Genomic DNA, 16,376 nt, shown 5'->3' on the forward strand with positions numbered 1-16,376 from the left:
GCCCTGGCCCGGGGGAATAGGCGGCCGCCGGGCCACAGGGTGGGGGGCGCAGCTGAAAGGGGTTGTGGGGGAGGGCCGCCCCTGGCTGGGGTCAAAGGGCGAGCGCCCCGCCCCTCCCGCCCGTGCGCAGTCTGCGGCCCCGGCGCGCTGGGGGTGGGGGGCGGGGAGGTGAAGGAGGCCAGGCGAGGAGAGGAGGGGGGCTTGAAGGTCTCCACCTGGGCGGGTCCAGCCGTGGAGGCGCATCTTGTGTGAGTGTGAGTGAGTGAGTGAGTGTGAGTGTGAGTGTGTGTGTGTACAGAGACAGCCCCCAACCCCGGCCCGCCGCTCCCTGCCCGCCCCGCCTGTCACCCCCCGTCCCTCGGAGCCCGCGGGACCCGGCCGGCGAACTCAACAGGCCCGACCCGGCGCGGGGCCTGGGGCGGGAGGAGGCGGCGGGGAAGCGCAGAGAGGCTCGGCTTCTTGAGCGGGGCAGGGGCGCCCTCCGCCGTCCACGGCCACACCACCCCGAACGCGCCCGATCCCGTCTGGTCTCGGAAGCTAAGCAGGGTCGGGCCTGGTTAGAACTTGGATGGGAGACCGCCCGGGAATACCGGGTGCCGTAGGCTTCTTCTTTTTTTTTTTTGCCTCTGGTTCTGTCGCGTTTCTGGGAGTGCGGGGGCGGCCCGGGGTGGGGGTGACCCCCACCCTCAGCGCCCGCCGCGGTGCCTGGCGCCCCAGCCCGCGCCGTTGGGCCTCCTCTTGTCCCGAGCCGTGACACCGCCGCCACGCGGCAGCATGCGTGGCTTCTGGACAGTCAGGTCTCAGACCAAAGGTCTGCTCTGTGGGAGCCGACACGCTGGAGGAAACCTTGAGAGTCTGAGAGGGGAGGGAGTTCCAGAAGAAGGCCAGGATGTCATTTTGAGGGAGTATGTGACCAGAACTCCTCCCGTTGCTTTTGGGGTTCTATGGGCTACACGTAGGAATCTTTGGTGGTGGCACCTGATGTTCGGGGATCCGGAGTCACACCCAGACCTGCTCCACAGGCCTCCTTTTACTTTTCTCTTCGGATTCATTTTTTTTTTTTTTTTTTTTGAGACAGAGTCTCGGTTTGTTGCCCAGGCTAGAGTGAGTGCCGTGGCGTCAGCCTAGCTCACAGCAACTTCAAACTCCTGGGCTCGAGTGATCCTTCTGCCTCAGCCTCCAGGGTAGCTGGGACTGCAGGCATGCGCCACCATGCCCCGCTAATTTTTTATATATATATCAGTTGGCCAATTAATTTCTTTCTATTTATAGTAGAGACGGGGTCTCGCTCTTGCTCAGGCTGGTTTTGAACTCCTGACCTTGAGCAATCCGCCCGCCTCGGCCTCCCAAGAGCTAGGATTACAGGCGTGAGCCACAGCGCCCGGCCGGATTCATTATTTTTAAAAAGTGTCTCTTATCTCTATTATTGCATTTTCTTTTCTCTCTCTTTTCAAGCAGATGATGGGAGTCCAAGTATTAAGGTGACATGTGTTGCCCGTGCCCCCCTCCCCCCCCCCCGTGTTCTTATTCATTTACCTCTCATGTTGTTCCAGCATATTGTGGGGGCACCAATGTTAAGGTCGGGTGCGTTGCCCTCTCCCAGCCTCCCCCCTCGGGTCAGAGCTTCAAGTGCGCCCATCCCCCAGTCGGTGCGTACCCACCCCATTCCTAATGGATGTGTATGCCCATCCCCTCCCCCCACCCGCCCGACACCCACCCGAAGAAGGTGATTCCTCTGTGTCCACTTAGGTGTCCATCGGTTCGTACCCATTTGCTGGTGAGCGCGAGCACGTGGTGCTCGTGTGTCCATTCTTGGGATACTTGGCTTACTGGAACGGGTTCCAGCTCTGGCCAGGAGAACCACGAGAGGTGCCCCCTCACCGCTGCTCCTCATAGCCGAATAGCACTCCGTGGTGTCCACGCGCCACATTTTATTTACCCACTCGTGGGTCGATGGGCACTCGGGTGGCTTCCAGGTCTTTGCGATTGTGACTTGTGCCCTGACACTAACCCTAACCCTTACCCAGCCCGTCTCCTCCACGGCCCCTGCCTGACTGACTCCTTCCCGCCCGGCCTATCACCTGTCACCGTCCTCTGCCCCTGCCTGACACGCTCGTCCCCGCCCGGGCCGTCACCGTCCTCGGCCCCTGCCTGACGGGGCTCCTCCGTCGCCTGGGCCTTCCAAGGGCTTGGTGTGGACGCTGGTTCCAGGACGCCCTCCCAGGAACCCGGTAGCAGGGCGGCCGCAGCGTCTCGTGCAACCCAACCGTCCGCCGGCTGGCCGCCGTCGCTAAGTGGCCTGCGGGGGACGTGCTCCCGCTGTGCCGTGGGGGCCCAGCCTGGTGTCTTCTCTGAGGCCCCGCGGCTGCCGCTCCCCGCAAGGGGATAGCCGCGGAGGTGGGGACCGCCTCCTCATGGGGACGTATACCCAGCTCTCCACGTCGGATTCCGGGGCTCTCTGTCCTGCCAGAAGGCCCAGCTGGCCTGCGGGTCCTTAGAGTGGCAAAAACATCCGAAAACTGAGATTGAGGGTCCGGTGGGTGTCTGCACTTTTGTGCTGGGCACCCCAGGGAGGCCCGGGGGCTGGCTGGACAACGTGGTCTGCTGGGCTGGGGGGGGGGGTTTGGAGGAGCAACTGATGCCCTTTGCACTTTGGGTAGCAAGTGTCTGAGGTGTCTCTGGGCCCTGTGCCATGTGGGGGCGGGGGCGGGGGCGGGGTGGGAGGAGGAGGAGGAGGAGGAGGAGGAGGAGGTGGGAAGGGCCGTGGCCTGCAGTGGTGTTCCCCGGGGTGGCACAGCATGTGGCTTCTTCCACAGGCTGCTTGGCCTGGGCTCCCTGCACCTGGGCCTTTGGAGGACTGGCCCTGTGCTTGCCAACACTTCCTGCAGGGACCCAGAGCTGGGAGGTTGCATCTCTCAGCCCTGGGTCGGGCAGAGCCCCAGCGGGCCATGCCCACAACCTCTCTCAGCAGGGGTCCCCCAGAAGGCTCCTTTGGGACCAGGATTCTCTTGCGGGTGACTCTTTAAGGTCTGGCCCCTGGATGGAGGGGCACCAGGAGTAGAGGAGCAGGAAGGGGAAGGGGGTGGCCATGCGAGGGGACACTTTCAGGCCAAGTCCCAGCTTCAGTCTGATCCTCCTGGGAACCCCGGGGTGGACATCACACCTCCTGGTTGCCCCGCTCTGAGACAAGGAGCCGGGCTTCGCATTCCCACAGCAGCCAGTCGTGGGCTGAGGACACCTGGGGCGTTGGGAACTCCCTGGCTTCTCCTTGGCTTAACATCTGGAGCTGCTTGTGAATTGTGCCGCCACACACACCCGAGTGCAGGTGTCTTCTGCACAGACTGCGGGCCTCGCTCTTCTGAGTGCCGCTAGCTCGCGACCCACCCACGGGTGAACCTGGTCAGGGTACTTTCTCTCAGGGGCAGACTCTGATCCGGGCGGGCTACCGGTGTCTCTGTTTGCTCCTTTCTTTCTTCCACTTCGGGAAAGGCTTCCTTACTGGGTGTGGAAATCTCCTATGCCTTTCCTCGCCTATTCTGTCAGCTCTAAAATTCTCTTTCGGTTGCCACCCTCACAGATGGATTAGGAAACTCTTTGCGGTGCACTCATTAGTGAAATGACCTCAATGACGCTGGAATCCAATATCTAATGGCCGATTTTTAGCGAGTCCACACGCCAGGGTGGTTGGGGTCCAGTGCAGCCCCGGCCAGGCCCAGGCCCCTTGGACTGGGCCACAGGAGGACACAGAGGAGGGTCCCGGCCCCCACGGTAGCGGTGCGGGCAGTTCTCCAAGGGCTTGGGTGTTTTCCAGAGGGAGGAGATGGAGGGGACTGATTTCTTCAGCGCCCCACAAACCACACCACCCCACCCATGGGACACATCCCGAGAGAGAGAGACGCCCCATACACTGGCTCCCCTCCCCCGTGCGCTGTGCCCCAGCCCTGGCCCGGGGGAATAGGCGGCCGCCGGGCCACAGGGTGGGGGGCGCAGCTGAAAGGGGTTGTGGGGGAGGGCCGCCCCTGGCTGGGGTCAAAGGGCGAGCGCCCCGCCCCTCCCGCCCGTGCGCAGTCTGCGGCCCCGGCGCGCTGGGGGTGGGGGGCGGGGAGGTGAAGGAGGCCAGGCGAGGAGAGGAGGGGGGCTTGAAGGTCTCCACCTTGGCGGGTCCAGCCGTGGAGGCGCATCTTGTGTGAGTGTGAGTGAGTGAGTGAGTGTGAGTGTGAGTGTGTGTGTGTACAGAGACAGCCCCCAACCCCGGCCCGCCGCTCCCTGCCCGCCCCGCCTGTCACCCCCCGTCCCTCGGAGCCCGCGGGACCCGGCCGGCGAACTCAACAGGCCCGACCCGGCGCGGGGCCTGGGGCGGGAGGAGGCGGCGGGGAAGCGCAGAGAGGCTCGGCTTCTTGAGCGGGGCAGGGGCGCCCTCCGCCGTCCACGGCCACACCACCCCGAACGCGCCCGATCCCGTCTGGTCTCGGAAGCTAAGCAGGGTCGGGCCTGGTTAGAACTTGGATGGGAGACCGCCCGGTGTATACCGGGTGCCGTAGGCTTCTTCTTTTCTTTTTTTGCCTCTGGTTCTGTCGCGTTTCTGGGAGTGCGGGGGCGGCCCGGGGTGGGGGTGACCCCCACCCTCAGCGCCCGCCGCGGTGCCTGGCGCCCCAGCCCGCGCCGTTGGGCCTCCTCTTGTCCCGAGCCGTGACACCGCCGCCACGCGGCAGCATGCGTGGCTTCTGGACAGTCAGGTCTCAGACCAAAGGTCTGCTCTGTGGGAGCCGACACGCTGGAGGAAACCTTGAGAGTCTGAGAGGGGAGGGAGTTCCAGAAGAAGGCCAGGATGTCATTTTGAGGGAGTATGTGACCAGAACTCCTCCCGTTGCTTTTGGGGTTCTATGGGCTACACGTAGGAATCTTTGGTGGTGGCACCTGATGTTCGGGGATCCGGAGTCACACCCAGACCTGCTCCACAGGCCTCCTTTTACTTTTCTCTTCGGATTCATTTTTTTTTTTTTTTTTTTGAGACAGAGTCTCGGTTTGTTGCCCAGGCTAGAGTGAGTGCCGTGGCGTCAGCCTAGCTCACAGCAACTTCAAACTCCTGGGCTCGAGTGATCCTTCTGCCTCAGCCTCCAGGGTAGCTGGGACTGCAGGCATGCGCCACCATGCCCCGCTAATTTTTTATATATATATCAGTTGGCCAATTAATTTCTTTCTATTTATAGTAGAGACGGGGTCTCGCTCTTGCTCAGGCTGGTTTTGAACTCCTGACCTTGAGCAATCCGCCCGCCTCGGCCTCCCAAGAGCTAGGATTACAGGCGTGAGCCACAGCGCCCGGCCGGATTCATTATTTTTAAAAAGTGTCTCTTATCTCTATTATTGCATTTTCTTTTCTCTCTCTTTTCAAGCAGATGATGGGAGTCCAAGTATTAAGGTGACATGTGTTGCCCGTGCCCCCCTCCCCCCCCCCGTGTTCTTATTCATTTACCTCTCATGTTGTTCCAGCATATTGTGGGGGCACCAATGTTAAGGTCGGGTGCGTTGCCCTCTCCCAGCCTCCCCCCTCGGGTCAGAGCTTCAAGTGCGCCCATCCCCCAGTCGGTGCGTACCCACCCCATTCCTAATGGATGTGTATGCCCATCCCCTCCCCCCACCCGCCCGACACCCACCCGAAGAAGGTGATTCCTCTGTGTCCACTTAGGTGTCCATCGGTTCGTACCCATTTGCTGGTGAGCGCGAGCACGTGGTGCTCGTGTGTCCATTCTTGGGATACTTGGCTTACTGGAACGGGTTCCAGCTCTGGCCAGGAGAACCACGAGAGGTGCCCCCTCACCGCTGCTCCTCATAGCCGAATAGCACTCCGTGGTGTCCACGCGCCACATTTTATTTACCCACTCGTGGGTCGATGGGCACTCGGGTGGCTTCCAGGTCTTTGCGATTGTGACTTGTGCCCTGACACTAACCCTAACCCTTACCCAGCCCGTCTCCTCCACGGCCCCTGCCTGACTGACTCCTTCCCGCCCGGCCTATCACCTGTCACCGTCCTCTGCCCCTGCCTGACACGCTCGTCCCCGCCCGGGCCGTCACCGTCCTCGGCCCCTGCCTGACGGGGCTCCTCCGTCGCCTGGGCCTTCCAAGGGCTTGGTGTGGACGCTGGTTCCAGGACGCCCTCCCAGGAACCCGGTAGCAGGGCGGCCGCAGCGTCTCGTGCAACCCAACCGTCCGCCGGCTGGCCGCCGTCGCTAAGTGGCCTGCGGGGGACGTGCTCCCGCTGTGCCGTGGGGGCCCAGCCTGGTGTCTTCTCTGAGGCCCCGCGGCTGCCGCTCCCCGCAAGGGGATAGCCGCGGAGGTGGGGACCGCCTCCTCATGGGGACGTATACCCAGCTCTCCACGTCGGATTCCGGGGCTCTCTGTCCTGCCAGAAGGCCCAGCTGGCCTGCGGGTCCTTAGAGTGGCAAAAACATCCGAAAACTGAGATTGAGGGTCCGGTGGGTGTCTGCACTTTTGTGCTGGGCACCCCAGGGAGGCCCGGGGGCTGGCTGGACAACGTGGTCTGCTGGGCTGGGGGGGGGGGTTTGGAGGAGCAACTGATGCCCTTTGCACTTTGGGTAGCAAGTGTCTGAGGTGTCTCTGGGCCCTGTGCCATGTGGGGGCGGGGGCGGGGGCGGGGTGGGAGGAGGAGGAGGAGGAGGAGGAGGAGGAGGTGGGAAGGGCCGTGGCCTGCAGTGGTGTTCCCCGGGGTGGCACAGCATGTGGCTTCTTCCACAGGCTGCTTGGCCTGGGCTCCCTGCACCTGGGCCTTTGGAGGACTGGCCCTGTGCTTGCCAACACTTCCTGCAGGGACCCAGAGCTGGGAGGTTGCATCTCTCAGCCCTGGGTCGGGCAGAGCCCCAGCGGGCCATGCCCACAACCTCTCTCAGCAGGGGTCCCCCAGAAGGCTCCTTTGGGACCAGGATTCTCTTGCGGGTGACTCTTTAAGGTCTGGCCCCTGGATGGAGGGGCACCAGGAGTAGAGGAGCAGGAAGGGGAAGGGGGTGGCCATGCGAGGGGACACTTTCAGGCCAAGTCCCAGCTTCAGTCTGATCCTCCTGGGAACCCCGGGGTGGACATCACACCTCCTGGTTGCCCCGCTCTGAGACAAGGAGCCGGGCTTCGCATTCCCACAGCAGCCAGTCGTGGGCTGAGGACACCTGGGGCGTTGGGAACTCCCTGGCTTCTCCTTGGCTTAACATCTGGAGCTGCTTGTGAATTGTGCCGCCACACACACCCGAGTGCAGGTGTCTTCTGCACAGACTGCGGGCCTCGCTCTTCTGAGTGCCGCTAGCTCGCGACCCACCCACGGGTGAACCTGGTCAGGGTACTTTCTCTCAGGGGCAGACTCTGATCCGGGCGGGCTACCGGTGTCTCTGTTTGCTCCTTTCTTTCTTCCACTTCGGGAAAGGCTTCCTTACTGGGTGTGGAAATCTCCTATGCCTTTCCTCGCCTATTCTGTCAGCTCTAAAATTCTCTTTCGGTTGCCACCCTCACAGATGGATTAGGAAACTCTTTGCGGTGCACTCATTAGTGAAATGACCTCAATGACGCTGGAATCCAATATCTAATGGCCGATTTTTAGCGAGTCCACACGCCAGGGTGGTTGGGGTCCAGTGCAGCCCCGGCCAGGCCCAGGCCCCTTGGACTGGGCCACAGGAGGACACAGAGGAGGGTCCCGGCCCCCACGGTAGCGGTGCGGGCAGTTCTCCAAGGGCTTGGGTGTTTTCCAGAGGGAGGAGATGGAGGGGACTGATTTCTTCAGCGCCCCACAAACCACACCACCCCACCCATGGGACACATCCCGAGAGAGAGAGACGCCCCATACACTGGCTCCCCTCCCCCGTGCGCTGTGCCCCAGCCCTGGCCCGGGGGAATAGGCGGCCGCCGGGCCACAGGGTGGGGGGCGCAGCTGAAAGGGGTTGTGGGGGAGGGCCGCCCCTGGCTGGGGTCAAAGGGCGAGCGCCCCGCCCCTCCCGCCCGTGCGCAGTCTGCGGCCCCGGCGCGCTGGGGGTGGGGGGCGGGGAGGTGAAGGAGGCCAGGCGAGGAGAGGAGGGGGGCTTGAAGGTCTCCACCTTGGCGGGTCCAGCCGTGGAGGCGCATCTTGTGTGAGTGTGAGTGAGTGAGTGAGTGTGAGTGTGAGTGTGTGTGTGTACAGAGACAGCCCCCAACCCCGGCCCGCCGCTCCCTGCCCGCCCCGCCTGTCACCCCCCGTCCCTCGGAGCCCGCGGGACCCGGCCGGCGAACTCAACAGGCCCGACCCGGCGCGGGGCCTGGGGCGGGAGGAGGCGGCGGGGAAGCGCAGAGAGGCTCGGCTTCTTGAGCGGGGCAGGGGCGCCCTCCGCCGTCCACGGCCACACCACCCCGAACGCGCCCGATCCCGTCTGGTCTCGGAAGCTAAGCAGGGTCGGGCCTGGTTAGAACTTGGATGGGAGACCGCCCGGTGTATACCGGGTGCCGTAGGCTTCTTCTTTTCTTTTTTTGCCTCTGGTTCTGTCGCGTTTCTGGGAGTGCGGGGGCGGCCCGGGGTGGGGGTGACCCCCACCCTCAGCGCCCGCCGCGGTGCCTGGCGCCCCAGCCCGCGCCGTTGGGCCTCCTCTTGTCCCGAGCCGTGACACCGCCGCCACGCGGCAGCATGCGTGGCTTCTGGACAGTCAGGTCTCAGACCAAAGGTCTGCTCTGTGGGAGCCGACACGCTGGAGGAAACCTTGAGAGTCTGAGAGGGGAGGGAGTTCCAGAAGAAGGCCAGGATGTCATTTTGAGGGAGTATGTGACCAGAACTCCTCCCGTTGCTTTTGGGGTTCTATGGGCTACACGTAGGAATCTTTGGTGGTGGCACCTGATGTTCGGGGATCCGGAGTCACACCCAGACCTGCTCCACAGGCCTCCTTTTACTTTTCTCTTCGGATTCATTTTTTTTTTTTTTTTTTTTGAGACAGAGTCTCGGTTTGTTGCCCAGGCTAGAGTGAGTGCCGTGGCGTCAGCCTAGCTCACAGCAACTTCAAACTCCTGGGCTCGAGTGATCCTTCTGCCTCAGCCTCCAGGGTAGCTGGGACTGCAGGCATGCGCCACCATGCCCCGCTAATTTTTTATATATATATCAGTTGGCCAATTAATTTCTTTCTATTTATAGTAGAGACGGGGTCTCGCTCTTGCTCAGGCTGGTTTTGAACTCCTGACCTTGAGCAATCCGCCCGCCTCGGCCTCCCAAGAGCTAGGATTACAGGCGTGAGCCACAGCGCCCGGCCGGATTCATTATTTTTAAAAAGTGTCTCTTATCTCTATTATTGCATTTTCTTTTCTCTCTCTTTTCAAGCAGATGATGGGAGTCCAAGTATTAAGGTGACATGTGTTGCCCGTGCCCCCCTCCCCCCCCCCCGTGTTCTTATTCATTTACCTCTCATGTTGTTCCAGCATATTGTGGGGGCACCAATGTTAAGGTCGGGTGCGTTGCCCTCTCCCAGCCTCCCCCCTCGGGTCAGAGCTTCAAGTGCGCCCATCCCCCAGTCGGTGCGTACCCACCCCATTCCTAATGGATGTGTATGCCCATCCCCTCCCCCCACCCGCCCGACACCCACCCGAAGAAGGTGATTCCTCTGTGTCCACTTAGGTGTCCATCGGTTCGTACCCATTTGCTGGTGAGCGCGAGCACGTGGTGCTCGTGTGTCCATTCTTGGGATACTTGGCTTACTGGAACGGGTTCCAGCTCTGGCCAGGAGAACCACGAGAGGTGCCCCCTCACCGCTGCTCCTCATAGCCGAATAGCACTCCGTGGTGTCCACGCGCCACATTTTATTTACCCACTCGTGGGTCGATGGGCACTCGGGTGGCTTCCAGGTCTTTGCGATTGTGACTTGTGCCCTGACACTAACCCTAACCCTTACCCAGCCCGTCTCCTCCACGGCCCCTGCCTGACTGACTCCTTCCCGCCCGGCCTATCACCTGTCACCGTCCTCTGCCCCTGCCTGACACGCTCGTCCCCGCCCGGGCCGTCACCGTCCTCGGCCCCTGCCTGACGGGGCTCCTCCGTCGCCTGGGCCTTCCAAGGGCTTGGTGTGGACGCTGGTTCCAGGACGCCCTCCCAGGAACCCGGTAGCAGGGCGGCCGCAGCGTCTCGTGCAACCCAACCGTCCGCCGGCTGGCCGCCGTCGCTAAGTGGCCTGCGGGGGACGTGCTCCCGCTGTGCCGTGGGGGCCCAGCCTGGTGTCTTCTCTGAGGCCCCGCGGCTGCCGCTCCCCGCAAGGGGATAGCCGCGGAGGTGGGGACCGCCTCCTCATGGGGACGTATACCCAGCTCTCCACGTCGGATTCCGGGGCTCTCTGTCCTGCCAGAAGGCCCAGCTGGCCTGCGGGTCCTTAGAGTGGCAAAAACATCCGAAAACTGAGATTGAGGGTCCGGTGGGTGTCTGCACTTTTGTGCTGGGCACCCCAGGGAGGCCCGGGGGCTGGCTGGACAACGTGGTCTGCTGGGCTGGGGGGGGGGGTTTGGAGGAGCAACTGATGCCCTTTGCACTTTGGGTAGCAAGTGTCTGAGGTGTCTCTGGGCCCTGTGCCATGTGGGGGCGGGGGCGGGGGCGGGGTGGGAGGAGGAGGAGGAGGAGGAGGAGGAGGAGGTGGGAAGGGCCGTGGCCTGCAGTGGTGTTCCCCGGGGTGGCACAGCATGTGGCTTCTTCCACAGGCTGCTTGGCCTGGGCTCCCTGCACCTGGGCCTTTGGAGGACTGGCCCTGTGCTTGCCAACACTTCCTGCAGGGACCCAGAGCTGGGAGGTTGCATCTCTCAGCCCTGGGTCGGGCAGAGCCCCAGCGGGCCATGCCCACAACCTCTCTCAGCAGGGGTCCCCCAGAAGGCTCCTTTGGGACCAGGATTCTCTTGCGGGTGACTCTTTAAGGTCTGGCCCCTGGATGGAGGGGCACCAGGAGTAGAGGAGCAGGAAGGGGAAGGGGGTGGCCATGCGAGGGGACACTTTCAGGCCAAGTCCCAGCTTCAGTCTGATCCTCCTGGGAACCCCGGGGTGGACATCACACCTCCTGGTTGCCCCGCTCTGAGACAAGGAGCCGGGCTTCGCATTCCCACAGCAGCCAGTCGTGGGCTGAGGACACCTGGGGCGTTGGGAACTCCCTGGCTTCTCCTTGGCTTAACATCTGGAGCTGCTTGTGAATTGTGCCGCCACACACACCCGAGTGCAGGTGTCTTCTGCACAGACTGCGGGCCTCGCTCTTCTGAGTGCCGCTAGCTCGCGACCCACCCACGGGTGAACCTGGTCAGGGTACTTTCTCTCAGGGGCAGACTCTGATCCGGGCGGGCTACCGGTGTCTCTGTTTGCTCCTTTCTTTCTTCCACTTCGGGAAAGGCTTCCTTACTGGGTGTGGAAATCTCCTATGCCTTTCCTCGCCTATTCTGTCAGCTCTAAAATTCTCTTTCGGTTGCCACCCTCACAGATGGATTAGGAAACTCTTTGCGGTGCACTCATTAGTGAAATGACCTCAATGACGCTGGAATCCAATATCTAATGGCCGATTTTTAGCGAGTCCACACGCCAGGGTGGTTGGGGTCCAGTGCAGCCCCGGCCAGGCCCAGGCCCCTTGGACTGGGCCACAGGAGGACACAGAGGAGGGTCCCGGCCCCCACGGTAGCGGTGCGGGCAGTTCTCCAAGGGCTTGGGTGTTTTCCAGAGGGAGGAGATGGAGGGGACTGATTTCTTCAGCGCCCCACAAACCACGCCACCCCACCCAACCCCACCCATGGGACACATCCCGAGAGAGAGAGACGCCCCATACACTGGCTCCCCTCCCCCGTGCGCTGTGCCCCAGCCCTGGCCCGGGGGAATAGGCGGCCGCCGGGCCACAGGGTGGGGGGCGCAGCTGAAAGGGGTTGTGGGGGAGGGCCGCCCCTGGCTGGGGTCAAAGGGCGAGCGCCCCGCCCCTCCCGCCCGTGCGCAGTCTGCGGCCCCGGCGCGCTGGGGGTGGGGGGCGGGGAGGTGAAGGAGGCCAGGCGAGGAGAGGAGGGGGGCTTGAAGGTCTCCACCTGGGCGGGTCCAGCCGTGGAGGCGCATCTTGTGTGAGTGTGAGTGAGTGAGTGAGTGTGAGTGTGAGTGTGTGTGTGTACAGAGACAGCCCCCAACCCCGGCCCGCCGCTCCCTGCCCGCCCCGCCTGTCACCCCCCGTCCCTCGGAGCCCGCGGGACCCGGCCGGCGAACTCAACAGGCCCGACCCGGCGCGGGGCCTGGGGCGGGAGGAGGCGGCGGGGAAGCGCAGAGAGGCTCGGCTTCTTGAGCGGGGCAGGGGCGCCCTCCGCCGTCCACGGCCACACCACCCCGAACGCGCCCGATCCCGTCTGGTCTCGGAAGCTAAGCAGGGTCGGGCCTGGTTAGAACTTGGATGGGAGACCGCCCGGGAATACCGGGTGCCGTAGGCTTCTTCTTTTTTTTTTTTGCCTCTGGTTCTGTCGCGTTTCTGGGAGTGCGGGGGCGGCCCGGGGTGGGGGTGACCCCCACCCTCAGCGCCCGCCGCGGTGCCTGGCGCCCCAGCCCGCGCCGTTGGGCCTCCTCTTGTCCCGAGCCGTGACACCGCCGCCACGCGGCAGCATGCGTGGCTTCTGGACAGTCAGGTCTCAGACCAAAGGTCTGCTCTGTGGGAGCCGACACGCTGGAGGAAACCTTGAGAGTCTGAGAGGGGAGGGAGTTCCAGAAGAAGGCCAGGATGTCATTTTGAGGGAGTATGTGACCAGAACTCCTCCCGTTGCTTTTGGGGTTCTATGGGCTACACGTAGGAATCTTTGGTGGTGGCACCTGATGTTCGGGGATCCGGAGTCACACCCAGACCTGCTCCACAGGCCTCCTTTTACTTTTCTCTTCGGATTCATTTTTTTTTTTTTTTTTTTGAGACAGAGTCTCGGTTTGTTGCCCAGGCTAGAGTGAGTGCCGTGGCGTCAGCCTAGCTCACAGCAACTTCAAACTCCTGGGCTCGAGTGATCCTTCTGCCTCAGCCTCCAGGGTAGCTGGGACTGCAGGCATGCGCCACCATGCCCCGCTAATTTTTTATATATATATCAGTTGGCCAATTAATTTCTTTCTATTTATAGTAGAGACGGGGTCTCGCTCTTGCTCAGGCTGGTTTTGAACTCCTGACCTTGAGCAATCCGCCCGCCTCGGCCTCCCAAGAGCTAGGATTACAGGCGTGAGCCACAGCGCCCGGCCGGATTCATTATTTTTAAAAAGTGTCTCTTATCTCTATTATTGCATTTTCTTTTCTCTCTCTTTTCAAGCAGATGATGGGAGTCCAAGTATTAAGGTGACATGTGTTGCCCGTGCCCCCCTCCCCCCCCCCCGTGTTCTTATTCATTTACCTCTCATGTTGTTCCAGCATATTGTGGGGGCACCAATGTTAAGGTCGGGTGCGTTGCCCTCTCCCAGCCTCCCCCCTCGGGTCAGAGCTTCAAGTGCGCCCATCCCCCAGTCGGTGCGTACCCACCCCATTCCTAATGGATGTGTATGCCCATCCCCTCCCCCCACCCGCCCGACACCCACCCGAAGAAGGTGATTCCTCTGTGTCCACTTAGGTGTCCATCGGTTCGTACCCATTTGCTGGTGAGCGCGAGCACGTGGTGCTCGTGTGTCCATTCTTGGGATACTTGGCTTACTGGAACGGGTTCCAGCTCTGGCCAGGAGAACCACGAGAGGTGCCCCCTCACCGCTGCTCCTCATAGCCGAATAGCACTCCGTGGTGTCCACGCGCCACATTTTATTTACCCACTCGTGGGTCGATGGGCACTCGGGTGGCTTCCAGGTCTTTGCGATTGTGACTTGTGCCCTGACACTAACCCTAACCCTTACCCAGCCCGTCTCCTCCACGGCCCCTGCCTGACTGACTCCTTCCCGCCCGGCCTATCACCTGTCACCGTCCTCTGCCCCTGCCTGACACGCTCGTCCCCGCCCGGGCCGTCACCGTCCTCGGCCCCTGCCTGACGGGGCTCCTCCGTCGCCTGGGCCTTCCAAGGGCTTGGTGTGGACGCTGGTTCCAGGACGCCCTCCCAGGAACCCGGTAGCAGGGCGGCCGCAGCGTCTCGTGCAACCCAACCGTCCGCCGGCTGGCCGCCGTCGCTAAGTGGCCTGCGGGGGACGTGCTCCCGCTGTGCCGTGGGGGCCCAGCCTGGTGTCTTCTCTGAGGCCCCGCGGCTGCCGCTCCCCGCAAGGGGATAGCCGCGGAGGTGGGGACCGCCTCCTCATGGGGACGTATACCCAGCTCTCCACGTCGGATTCCGGGGCTCTCTGTCCTGCCAGAAGGCCCAGCTGGCCTGCGGGTCCTTAGAGTGGCAAAAACATCCGAAAACTGAGATTGAGGGTCCGGTGGGTGTCTGCACTTTTGTGCTGGGCACCCCAGGGAGGCCCGGGGGCTGGCTGGACAACGTGGTCTGCTGGGCTGGGGGGGGGGGTTTGGAGGAGCAACTGATGCCCTTTGCACTTTGGGTAGCAAGTGTCTGAGGTGTCTCTGGGCCCTGTGCCATGTGGGGGCGGGGGCGGGGGCGGGGTGGGAGGAGGAGGAGGAGGAGGAGGAGGAGGAGGTGGGAAGGGCCGTGGCCTGCAGTGGTGTTCCCCGGGGTGGCACAGCATGTGGCTTCTTCCACAGGCTGCTTGGCCTGGGCTCCCTGCACCTGGGCCTTTGGAGGACTGGCCCTGTGCTTGCCAACACTTCCTGCAGGGACCCAGAGCTGGGAGGTTGCATCTCTCAGCCCTGGGTCGGGCAGAGCCCCAGCGGGCCATGCCCACAACCTCTCTCAGCAGGGGTCCCCCAGAAGGCTCCTTTGGGACCAGGATTCTCTTGCGGGTGACTCTTTAAGGTCTGGCCCCTGGATGGAGGGGCACCAGGAGTAGAGGAGCAGGAAGGGGAAGGGGGTGGCCATGCGAGGGGACACTTTCAGGCCAAGTCCCAGCTTCAGTCTGATCCTCCTGGGAACCCCGGGGTGGACATCACACCTCCTGGTTGCCCCGCTCTGAGACAAGGAGCCGGGCTTCGCATTCCCACAGCAGCCAGTCGTGGGCTGAGGACACCTGGGGCGTTGGGAACTCCCTGGCTTCTCCTTGGCTTAACATCTGGAGCTGCTTGTGAATTGTGCCGCCACACACACCCGAGTGCAGGTGTCTTCTGCACAGACTGCGGGCCTCGCTCTTCTGAGTGCCGCTAGCTCGCGACCCACCCACGGGTGAACCTGGTCAGGGTACTTTCTCTCAGGGGCAGACTCTGATCCGGGCGGGCTACCGGTGTCTCTGTTTGCTCCTTTCTTTCTTCCACTTCGGGAAAGGCTTCCTTACTGGGTGTGGAAATCTCCTATGCCTTTCCTCGCCTATTCTGTCAGCTCTAAAATTCTCTTTCGGTTGCCACCCTCACAGATGGATTAGGAAACTCTTTGCGGTGCACTCATTAGTGAAATGACCTCAATGACGCTGGAATCCAATATCTAATGGCCGATTTTTAGCGAGTCCACACGCCAGGGTGGTTGGGGTCCAGTGCAGCCCCGGCCAGGCCCAGGCCCCTTGGACTGGGCCACAGGAGGACACAGAGGAGGGTCCCGGCCCCCACGGTAGCGGTGCGGGCAGTTCTCCAAGGGCTTGGGTGTTTTCCAGAGGGAGGAGATGGAGGGGACTGATTTCTTCAGCGCCCCACAAACCACGCCACCCCACCCAACCCCACCCATGGGACACATCCCGAGAGAGAGAGACGCCCCATACACTGGCTCCCCTCCCCCGTGCGCTGTGCCCCAGCCCTGGCCCGGGGGAATAGGCGGCCGCCGGGCCACAGGGTGGGGGGCGCAGCTGAAAGGGGTTGTGGGGGAGGGCCGCCCCTGGCTGGGGTCAAAGGGCGAGCGCCCCGCCCCTCCCGCCCGTGCGCAGTCTGCGGCCCCGGCGCGCTGGGGGTGGGGGGCGGGGAGGTGAAGGAGGCCAGGCGAGGAGAGGAGGGGGGCTTGAAGGTCTCCACCTGGGCGGGTCCAGCCGTGGAGGCGCATCTTGTGTGAGTGTGAGTGAGTGAGTGAGTGTGAGTGTGAGTGTGTGTGTGTACAGAGACAGCCCCCAACCCCGGCCCGCCGCTCCCTGCCCGCCCCGCCTGTCACCCCCCGTCCCTCGGAGCCCGCGGGACCCGGCCGGCGAACTCAACAGGCCCGACCCGGCGCGGGGCCTGGGGCGGGAGGAGGCGGCGGGGAAGCGCAGAGAGGCTCGGCTTCTTGAGCGGGGCAGGGGCGCCCTCCGCCGTCCACGGCCACACCACCCCGAACGCGCCCGATCCCGTCTGGTCTCGGAAGCTAAGCAGGGTCGGGCCTGGTTAGAACTTGGATGGGAGACCGCCCGGGAATACCGGGTGCCGTAGGCT

At 63.0% G+C, this 16,376-nt stretch overlaps 5 pseudogenes; all 5 read left to right on the top strand.

The window, feature by feature from the left end:
• The first annotated feature begins 486 nt into the window (after positions 1-486).
• LOC142868315 (uncharacterized) lies at positions 487-605 on the top strand (annotated as a pseudogene).
• A 3,819-nt stretch (positions 606-4,424) lies between these two features.
• Positions 4,425-4,544, top strand: LOC142868341 (uncharacterized; annotated as a pseudogene).
• Positions 4,545-8,361: 3,817 nt separating this feature from the next.
• On the top strand, positions 8,362-8,481 carry LOC142868343 (uncharacterized; annotated as a pseudogene).
• Positions 8,482-12,310: 3,829 nt separating this feature from the next.
• Positions 12,311-12,429, top strand: LOC142868326 (uncharacterized; annotated as a pseudogene).
• Positions 12,430-16,257: 3,828 nt separating this feature from the next.
• Positions 16,258-16,376, top strand: LOC142868337 (uncharacterized; annotated as a pseudogene).

This window comes from Microcebus murinus, unplaced genomic scaffold, assembly GCF_040939455.1.
Source record: "Microcebus murinus isolate Inina unplaced genomic scaffold, M.murinus_Inina_mat1.0 scaf029_hap2_Mmur4.0, whole genome shotgun sequence".
Lineage (NCBI taxonomy): Eukaryota > Metazoa > Chordata > Mammalia > Primates > Cheirogaleidae > Microcebus > Microcebus murinus.